Raw genomic sequence first — 8,243 nt, 5'->3', positions numbered from 1 at the left:
TGGGGGATGCCACTCTATAAGCTCCTCAAAAAGACGAACGCCTTCGTTTGGACTGAGGAGGCCCAGCAGGCTCTAGAAAGCCTCAAAGCATCCCTGATGTCAGCCCCAATCCTCGTCGCTCCCAAACAGGGAGAACCCCTCCTCCTTTACGTCGTGGCAAGCAACCACGTGGTTAGTGCCGCCCTGGTCGTCGAAAGGGAGGAGCCGGGACACCAGCTCAAGGTACAGCAACCCGTATACTTCATCGAGGAGGTACTCACCGACCCCAAGGTTCGGTACCCTTAGGTGCAAAAACTCCTATACATCGTTCTAATGGTGACCAGGAAGCTCCTGCACTACTTCACCGACCACGAAGTTGCGGTAGTCACTTCATACCCACTTGGAGACATCATCCGCAACCGCGACACAGCGGGGTAGATCTCTAAGTGGGCACTCGAACTCATGGGTCATGACATCAAGTATACCCCTCGTACCGCTATTAAGTCTTAGGCCCTCGCGGATTTTGTCGCCGAATGGACGAAGGTCTAGCTATCGACCCCGGACGTCACCCACGAGTATTGGACAATGTACTTCGATGGGTCCGTAATGGCGCCTGGCTCGGGGGTTGGAGTGGTTCTGATCTCCTCGGATGGAAGTAGGCTTCGCTACGCCATCCGCCTCCATTTTTCAGCTTCAAATAACACCACGGAATACGATGCCCTGATCAACGGACTACGCATCGCCATCGAACTCGGTGCTACGCGACTCTACGTTCACGGCGACTCAGAACCGATCGTCAATCAGGTCATGAAGGAGTCTTCCTGCAAAAGCCCCCTCATGGCAGCGCACTGCCAAGAGGTGCGCAAGCTCGAGGACAAATTCTGGGGGATCGCACTGCATCACGTCCCTCGAAGGGACAACGATGCTGTCGATTTCCTTGCAAAATTGGCCGCCAGGCGGGATCCATCCCCAAGTGGGGTCTTCATCAACGACGCCCACGAGCCGTCTGCCCGCATCCTAGAAAGTCCGATCCAGACACACCCCGACGCCCAGTCGATGCTTGGGGGCTCTGACACCAACACCAAGCCAGCGCTCGGGGGCTTCGATCCCAGTACATCTATGACGACATCACCCACGAAATGTCGCTGTATTGGCACTCGACCAAACCGACTAGCGAGTACCACTACTCGCCTACCTCCTCGACGGGGTTCTCCCACCTGAAAGGACTGAAGCCCGATGGATCGCTCGACGTGCCAAGACCTTCATCACGCTCGGTGACAAACTCTAAAAACAGAGTCCATCAGGGGTACTCATGAAGTGTATCCCCACCAACCAGGGGAAGCAACTCCTCCTCGAGGTCCACGTCGGAATTTGTGGACATCACGTGGCCCCAAGGTCGCTGGTCGGAAAAGCCTTTCGTCAAGATTTTTACTGGCCCACCGCGCTACGAGATGTAGAGGAGGTCGTCCGTAGATGTGAAGGATGCCAGTTCTACGCTCGGCAAACACATCTACCGGCATAGGAACTCCAAACCATCCCCATCACCTGGCCATTCGCGATCTGGGGCCTCGACATGATGGGACCCCTCAAAAAGGGCCCAGGCGGTTTCACTCACCTGCTCGTAGTAGTCGACAAATTCACCAAGTGGATAGAGGCCAAGCCCATCACAAACATCCACTTGAAAGAGGCGGTCAAATTCTTCCTTGACATTATCTACCGGTTCGGCGTTCCTAACTGTATCATCACTGACCACAGAACCAACCTCACCGGAAAGAAGTTCCTAGACTTCAGTGATGGATATGGCATCAGGATCGACTGGGCCTCAGTCAGACATCCATGAACCAATGGCCAGGTCTAGCACGCCAATGGCATGGTCCTCCAAGGACTCAAGTCATGCATCTTCAACAGACTCAACAAATACACCGGACGATGGGTAGCAGAGGTCCCAGCAATCCTCTAGAGCCGAAGAACGACCTCGAACTGATCCATAGGGTTCACGCCTTTCTTCCTGGCTTATGGAGCTGAGGCAGTGCTGCCCTGCGACCTCGACCATGGCGCCCCAAGAGTGAAGGCTTTCGACCGCGACCGAGCCACGGAGGCTCAGCAAGACGTAATCGACCTACTCGAGGAGGCCCACGAGACGATCGTCATCCGCTCCGCTTGTTATCAGCAAACTCTCCGCAAGTACCACGAAAGAAAGATCAGGGGGAGAATCCTCGAAGTCGGTGGCCTCGTACTCCGGAGGACCCAATCAATAAAGGAAAAACCCAAACTCTCTCCACCATGGGAAGGACCCTATACGGTGACTAAAGTAATCTGACCGGGCACCTACCGACTGGAGGACGACAACGGCAACGCTCTCACCAACACTTGGAACATTGAATAGCTACGTCGTTTTTCCCCTAAAATTTGGTATTACCGCTTTTTTAACACTTACTCCTGACTGAACAGTTTCAGCCCAGGTCGCTCGGGGGCTACATAAGGGCATAATACCGAATATTACCTCATAATACCAAATATTATCTCATAATACCGAATATTACCTCTGTTTTTGTTGTCACATGGTAAACAAATTTATCCCCGAATAGAAGCACATTTCCTTTCCTTTAAACTATCCTACGTAACTTTGTTCTCACTCCTAATCAAACGCACCCCACCGCGACCTATGGCTACGAGCAGCCGAGCCCCGCGGGCCATGCCCAGGCTCTTAAAAAAGCTGCAGCCTACGGAACTAATGGGCAGGTGCGAAAAGAAAGGACAAAAACAATAGCTACGCCAGGATAAAAACAAAGAACGGATAGTGATTCTATCACAGAGAACAGGACTGATGTGTTCATTAATACAAAAACTGTTCACACAGGGGCTCACCCACGAACGACGAGCGCGGGTCCCGGTCGGACATTTCCAACTAAAGCTATCCGAACCCGTCACTCAAGCCATCAAGGTTAGCATGTGTTCATTAATACAAAAGCTGTTCACACAAGGGCTCACCCATAAACAATGAGCGCAGGTCCCGGTCGGACATTTCCGACTGAAGCTCTCCGAACCCCGTCACTCAAGCCATCAAGGTGAGCACTACCAACCCCCTCTATTTCCTTACAATCATTTCATACATCCATACGCGCATTCATTCCATACGCCCGAACCTCCCGGATGATTCGGGCCCTGAACCGCCCGGGGGCTCAGGAACTAAGCATCGCACGTGCAGCGAAATGCATCACAACGTTCCATGTTGCGTCATGAAGCGACGGTTGCCTCATTCGACATGAGCAACCAATAGAGCTAGGGGAGAAAAACGTAGATGAGCCCCGTGCGGCCCTCGCCCAATCTGGCAGACCGGGTCATCTCAACCTTCTTGTTCGATCCTGAACCTCTCGCCAAACCCACAGAATCTCCATCGAGGGGAGGCCGTTAGGCCACCCGGGTCGGTCTCTGGAATGACCCAGGCATCTGCCGGGTTGCAGGTAAAGGAGTAGTGGAATGTCACAAGAGGGCTATGCCAACCCCATCACGAACGACGGACCCGGATTCCACTCGATCACACCCATTAGCGAACTCACCGAGCGCGTCACTCAAGCCCAAGCGATCGGGACAAGCGACAAAACTCAGCCCCTCCGGTTGTGAGTAACCGAGGATGGGGTAACGCACACAACTCACACCGACCCCTACTAAGGCCTAATAGGGCTCGGGGGCTGAAGACAACAAGCCTAGGACTGCGACCCCAAACTCGCCCCTTCCGACTGCGCTCCAAAAACCTGGGTTTGCGACCCCGATCTCGCCCCATCCGGCTACGCTTCCGACTGCGCTCCAAAAACCTTGGTTTGCAACCCCAATCTTGCCCCATCCGTCTACGCTTCCGACTGCGCTCCAAAAACCTAGGTTTGCGACCCCGATCTCACCCCATCCGGCTATGCTTCCGACTGCGCTCCAAAAACCTGGGTTTACGACCCCGATCTCGCCCCATCATTCGGCTACGCTTCCGACTGCGCTCCAAAAACCTGGGTTTGCGACCCCGATCTCGCCCCACGACTCCGACTCGCTCGATCCCATGGCGCGCATCGACGCCAAGATCTGTGAGCTCTGTCTCGTCCAAAACTAACTGCCTCACCCGATCCCACGGCGCGCATCGACACCAGGATCAGTGAGCTCTGTCTCGTCCAAATCTAACTTCCTCACCGGATCCCATGGCGCGCATCGATGCCAGGATCCACAAGCTCCCTCTCACCCAATCTCTCAAAACGACTAAAAACCCACCTCGGCTGCACAACGACGCCTTGGTCGACAAAACTCCATCTCAAACGAACCCCCCCCACTAAACAACACAGGAAACCCCCCAAACGGTTCTGCCCGAACCGCCCGGGGCTCGGGGGCTACACCCGCGGGTGCGCTCGCGCGCACCCGCCGGCAAGATAAAAATCCCCCGGACGATTCTACCCGAATCACCCGGGGGCTCAGGGGCTCCTATCGGGTTCATAAAACCCGGGGTCCCTCGGGGACCGGCTTTCACACCAAGGCTCAGCCCAAGAGTCTAAAACGATAGGCCGGAAGGGCGGCCCAGTCACCGACAGGAAGGTCTGGCAGAAGAGGAACAACGCCAGCTCGTCGGCTACTTTGGCCCACCTCTCCGACCGGAGCGTTCGCTTCGACTCCATCCGCCTCCGGACGGCCTCTCCGATTAGAAGGCCTGGCCCAAAACACTACTACCGACTCTGACCCCGCGTTTCCGACCCGGGTTCGCAGGAACCCTGCTCACCGCTCTTCTCCGACTGGCACACTCAGAGCCGACTGGAGCCATCCGACAAGGGACGCCCGCTCGGTAGGAACCAGAAGACGTGCGAAGAAAAGCAAGGCAAGGCTCACAAGTCAAAACCACTGTACCAGGGACCATACCCTGCATGGAACAGTATTCTGCAGCCACCCTGACACAAACAGTATTGTAGGCGCCGATATCTCCCTCTACAGTATTGTAGGGGCCGCTAAAACTCTCATACGGTAAGGCCCCCCACGTGCCTCTGGGCATCGATAGCGGTATGGGCGCCAGGATTTACCGTACCGGATGAACATAGCGAGACTCCTCACATGCCTCTAGGTATCAAACAGTATTTTGCAGGTACCGACGTCCACCATCCCTGAAAAAGGCAGCACGACCTCCCGTATGCATCTGACATTCTACAGTGACATCAAACAGTGTTGTAGGCGCCTACCATTATCTTATCCGCCGGCGTGGGCAACAAGGCTCGGTAGGCGTGGACAACAAAGCTCGGTAGCATACGTACCATCACCCTCTCACTTGTAAAGTCATCCCCTTTATCTATAAAAGGGGACGCGCCCCCTCCAACAAAGGGAGAGCCCTTCTCGAGGATAACAAGCACCGATCAAGTTCACTAGCTCACGACCATAGAACCACCGGGTTCGAACTCCAAGTACACACTTGAACACTTACTCATAGCATAGCTACCGTCGCTCCCGGCCCTTCCGACCGGAGCCGACCGGACCTCCTGTACACCCCTTCTTCCTCCTTCTCGTTTGTAACCCCACAGCAAACTTCGAGCACCTGGGCTCAGGAATAAAGTCACTAACCGACCCAAACTGGACGTAGGGCACGTTGCCTGAACCTGTATAAATCATGTGTCATTGAGTGCTAGGCCACCTCCGATCACAACGTACGACAAAACTACAAATATTTACTAGTTGATCAATTTCTGCACCGACAATATATGTTTTTTCTCAAAAGTATATGGGCAAACTAAAAGGTGTGACCATAGGAGTAATCAATTTACTGTTGTGCTCGATTAAAGGGCCAAAACCCACCACGTCCCTGCCAACTTCCTACATGGCCTTAAATTTGTAAAAAAACTCTCTCTATCTCTCTCCCCTTTTAGCCCTCTCTCTACGTGGGTCTAACCGTGAGGGAGATACGGGACTGACAAAGGACAGAGGAGAGGAGAGAGTGGAGGGGAAGGTAGATGATTTTTTTTATAAATTTCACCTGGCCTCATCCACGTGACATAACCACGTAGGTGTATAGAGGTTATGTGATGGGATTTAGAGTTTCGGACCTCTACTTGACGTGACATTTAGTTGAAAGACCTAAATAGTCATCCCTTTTTAGTTGAAGGACCTAAGTGAGAATCCACAGTCGATTGAGCCATCGAGGAACCAGATGATCACGTTTTTAGTTATTCAACTGAGAACCCACGATGTATTTTAGTAACAAAAAAAGTAAGCATTTTGTGCTAATCAAATTATACCATTTTCAAAGTTGCAAAAATAAAAAGATAGATCTACTACATCTAAAAGATTAGACATGCATCAATTAGATCTAGAAGCTGTATCTAAAATTTTCTTATTCATTCTACTTTATTAGATTTAAAATTAAATGAATATATATTTTAATTATTGGCCCCGTTCGGCTTGCTGAAACTTGGCTGAAAAACACTGTTCCGGCTGAATTGTTGTGAGAGAAAAACACTGTTCCGGCTGAAAAAACAAGTTGAATAGTTCGAATTATAAGGTAAGCTGAACGGAGCCATTATCTGTAGTCTAACAGATCTAATTGCAATTTGGAAGTACTTGACAGTGGACACAATCGGCAACGCGCGCGAGGCTGCAATGGACTTGGGACTGTTGGACAGCCGTGCCTTCAGGTGTCGAACCTGCTTTCGTGTTGGTGCTTTTCAAATTGCCCACGGACTCTGTACACAAGAATGTACGTAGTACTGTATAAGACTTTGGTATATTATATACTATACTATACTTGAATCACAGAGTTGCTGAAAAATATACTGCTGCGAATCATTGCAGTTTTGCGAACATTTGTCGGTACCCAAGTACCGCACTTGGAGCCACGATTAGCTCACAAGTCTAATCGAATACTGACCTACATTAAGACCCCCACTTTATTCCATTCCTAACCACAAGTTTTCTCAGTTTGCTTGGATCTTTGGCAAACGAAATCGAACAAGCAAGGTCCACAAATCGCCGCGAAGTCTGTTCCTCTCATCAGTAATGCTCGTCGCCTTGTTTCTTCAGCAAGCACGACAAAAGATGCGGTGCCGGTGAGGGAAGATCAAGAACGTGCCGGGCTGGACTTGGGCCCGGCCCACGCGCACTCGTCCCAACCCTCCACGGCGTCCGTGGCGGCCCTCCGCCTGCGGGCGCGCGCCAGGGACGTGGCCACCGCCACCACGAGCCTCGCCGGCACGTGCGCGCACGCCTCCAGCCGCCGCAGCGCCTCGCGGTGGCCGCAACCGCCTTCGCTGCCGGCGATCCCACCGCCGCGCCCCGCCACCTCCCGCCACAGCACGGCGGCCATGGCGACGCGCGGCGGCGAGGTCGTGGGCGCAGGCACGGAGCGCCCGCGCGGCCGCCGCGAGGCCCGTCCGCTTGGCCCACGCTTCGAGCACCGCCGCGCGCACGGGGGGAGCCTCGGGCTCGGGCTCCCGCTCCCGGCCGGCGCGCGCCTCCTCCTCCGCGGCGCCGCCGCGGACGACGACGCCGAGTCGGCCGTGGACACGCAGGAGCTCCCCGCGGACTCGTACCCGTCCTCCTCGTCCGGCGTCGGCACTCCCGCGGCTGCCGCGAGGTCTAGGAGGCGCGTGCGGCGGTGCCGCGACGCGAGGAAGTTGGCGCCGTGCACCTTGGCGTCGCAGGCGGCGCAGAGGAAGGCCGCGTCCGCCGCGCAGTGCACGGACGCGGGCGCGCCGCAGAGCTCGCAGCGGCAGACGCCGTGGTGGTGACCCATGCCCGCGCTGCTACCTAGCTCCTCCGCTCCGCCTGTGTGTTTGGGTCCTGCACCGACGACTCGAGGGAGCTGCCGCGCTCGCCTCTCGTGCTGCGCTGCTGTCCGTTGTGAGCTTGGAGGTGGTCGAGCGACGGTGGAACGGAAGCGATTAACGAGACCTCAGCGTGGCGCGTATTTAAGGAGGCCGGGAGCGGAGCGGTGCGGTGCCGGGGGTAACGTAGATCGCCTGCCTCTGGTTACGTTGCGGCAACGGAACGCTGCTGCCTGCCTGGGAAAATATCCGACCACCAGGTACGTGTCCGAGGCCAGGATTCCCGGGTTAGGCACGTTCCCCCGCGCGCGCGTACGTACGTGTCGACCGGCGCCAGGCCGGGCAGGTCAAGTCCGCACACCAGCTCAACTCGTGGCTCTCCGCCCACTAATAATGACGTGCCAGGCGCGATCTCGCGGCCCAGATGGATTCTTCTCATCCCGGGCCATTACTTTTTTAATGGTAATTCTACTGACGGTTGCTTTAGTC

At 54.8% G+C, this 8,243-nt stretch overlaps 1 pseudogene; it reads right to left on the bottom strand.

Moving 5' to 3' along the window:
• Window positions 1–6,860: 6,860 nt before the first annotated feature.
• Window positions 6,861–8,243, bottom strand: LOC136521524 (B-box zinc finger protein 32-like; annotated as a pseudogene).

Source organism: Miscanthus floridulus, chromosome 18, assembly GCF_019320115.1.
Source record: "Miscanthus floridulus cultivar M001 chromosome 18, ASM1932011v1, whole genome shotgun sequence".
Taxonomy (NCBI): Eukaryota; Viridiplantae; Streptophyta; class Magnoliopsida; order Poales; family Poaceae; genus Miscanthus; species Miscanthus floridulus.
Note: the sequence above shows the minus strand (reverse complement) of the source record. Positions and strands in the feature narration are given on the sequence as shown.